The sequence below is a fragment of the Palaemon carinicauda genome, chromosome 5 (genome assembly GCF_036898095.1).
Source record: "Palaemon carinicauda isolate YSFRI2023 chromosome 5, ASM3689809v2, whole genome shotgun sequence".
NCBI lineage: Eukaryota > Metazoa > Arthropoda > Malacostraca > Decapoda > Palaemonidae > Palaemon > Palaemon carinicauda.
This window is the reverse complement of record NC_090729.1, coordinates 164,645,344-164,647,843: the sequence shown is the minus strand read 5'-3', so window position 1 is coordinate 164,647,843 and position 2,500 is coordinate 164,645,344. Positions and strand designations below refer to the sequence as shown.

The following is a 2,500-nucleotide window of genomic DNA, read 5'->3' as shown; positions in this document are numbered from 1 at the left end:
CAATTGGAAAGGATTTTTCTCTTACCACTCAATAAGCTAAGAACGTAAAGCGTCTGGAAGAGAAGAAAGCATCGGAAGTGAGCAAGGGAATAAAGAAGAAGACTAGACAGAAGACAAAGGAAACTATGGAAACGACACCTCCTGGGGCGTCGTGTATTTTTGTCGAAGTTTTGCAGGATATCTGGATAAAGATTGCATAATGCTAAGAAAAGAAGGCTCTGGTATAAGCAATAATCAGTCACAAGAAGGCATATAAACCTAAAGGAGTGTTGAGTTAGTGGGAGTCATTCATTACTACATTAAACAAAAATTATATCCTATGTGGATTTTAGGAATTCTCGTCCCAATTGACGAGGTTAGTATATATCCCACATTCATTTGATATGTTTATTCAACAAACTGCAGATAAAATTTAAAAAAAAAATCGTGGATTCTTAAAAGAATATCCTATTTTGGGCTATTTAATAAATTCGTCTCTTCTTTGTAGCGTGGAATCTGCAAGTTGTATGTTGTGATGGCATATTAGAAACGTCACTGCCTGGTGAGGTTGCAGAGAATAAACATTTAAGTGTCTGCAACCTCACCATCGGTGTGAGCTAAGGGGGGTTGGGAAATCTTTAGGTATACCTGCTGAGGGGAAAGGGGTCTTGGGCACTAATCATCTGTATATATGGTCAGTTTCTAGCAGGCCACTATCCCGCTAGCCAAGACTCACTTTCCCTTGCATCTGCCAATCATGATTCGCCTTTAAACCTTAAATAGAGCAACACTTGAATTCTTTCTTTCCTCCGTTTCCACATACTGTTTTTCACCTGCTGTTTCTCTTCACGAACCTGGGTTGCAAGGAGGCAAAGATGGTCCACTTTTTAAATATTAAAGTTCAATTTCAGCGCGATAAGCGAAAGATCGGTCGCTGCAGAATTTATTCTGCCTCTGGAACAGGGTTGACCTGGAAATGGTCTTCCATGAATCTCGCCTGTCCCCTGGAAATTTAGAGAGGAAATATTAAAGAAAAAGAAGAACCAAACGATATTCGGTTTTTTTTTACTCTCTCTCTCTCTCTCTCTCTCTCTCTCTCTCTCTCTCTCTCTTTCTCTTCCTCTTACATCGTTTTCTTGAGAACTCTATTTGGAATTCATTTTCTTGAATTTATGTTGTTCCTCTAACAGAAATGCCTCGCTCGTTTGTGAGCATCTTTCTTCTCTCCTTCCCCCTCCCCCCAAGTGTCTTATTTCTTTTTGTCGCTCTTCGTCGCTTATTTCTTTTTTATGCTTTGGAAAAAAATATATCTCTCCCTAATAAGGCTAATGAGGCAACGTGTCTAAATGAAAAACCATAAGCAAATTGCAGTTTCCTACGTCAGAATTTCTTCAGTTCACCTTGGCAATTTTTTTGAAGAATTTTTATTTAGCAAATTTGTGCTAGTTCACATGGAGTTGCAAAATTTAAAAAAAAATAATCTGATCTAAATATTTTCTTAAATGAATATATAATCTGTTGATTCACTGCAAAGAGTTTTCTCAATCGATAAGACAGGATTTATCCTTCTTCTTTGGACATACCGTATAAGTTAAGGGAAGGATATAACTAAAACGGGATTCTATAATTATTATTATTATTATTATTATTATTATTATTATTATTATTATTATTATTATTATTAGCTAAGGTAAGCCACGTCCCTGGTTAGAAGAGCAGGAGGCTATAAGCCTAAGGATTCCGAGAGGGAAAATAGTATAGTGAGGAAAGGAAATACGGAAACAGTGTTCTTGAGTGTACCCTTAAGCAAGTGAACTCTAACCCAAGAATATCAACACAATATACGGATGACCGTGGCTATATGAAACAGGGCCAAAACAATTACCATAAATCTATTTTTTTTTTTTTGGAAGTTTACTCAAACCCCCAAAATAAAGTCATTTAAAGAATCGAGACGTTAAGTTCCAACCCTAAGGCGGTACGTAGTCTTCAAGTTAGGACAAATCTAACTTCGTACAGCATACTTATATGTTTTAGACTTGGTTGTATGAGGCCTATTGGAGAGAAAATTTGGACTTGGGCTGGCCTGAGATTAGTCAACGGATAGCCACAAGGTAGGAGTTAACTGTTGTAAACAATTGTAACTCGACAAAAGATAAAAGTATGAGTATACTTTTCATATAATTATTATTGTTGTTTTTGTTGTTATAAAAACAAAGGTTGTGGCACGATATACCTGTAACTTTTGGAATAGGATGGACCAGCCATGAAGAGGATTTTCATAATATACTGCATAAAGAACTTGAAAGGAAAACTCATTAAAATCAGATTGGACCAATTTTCCCACCGTCTTTACATATATTCAAAGTGCTCTTCAGCTCTCTTGACACACTCGCCATACCACGTTCAGATTCTCTCTCTCTCTCTCTCTCTCTCTCTCTCTCTCTCTCTCTCTCTCACAATATTTCATAATTTTTCAAAACTAACCAATATTTTGTCATTTTCACCAATCATATTTTCC

The 2,500-nt window shown here is 36.6% G+C and overlaps 1 long non-coding RNA gene across 2 annotated transcripts in view; it reads right to left on the bottom strand.

Annotated features, from left to right (window-relative positions):
• LOC137640645 (uncharacterized) overlaps positions 1 to 2,500 on the bottom strand; it is a 770,193-nt gene that overhangs the window by 554,137 nt on the left and 213,556 nt on the right. The window lies entirely within an intron of this gene.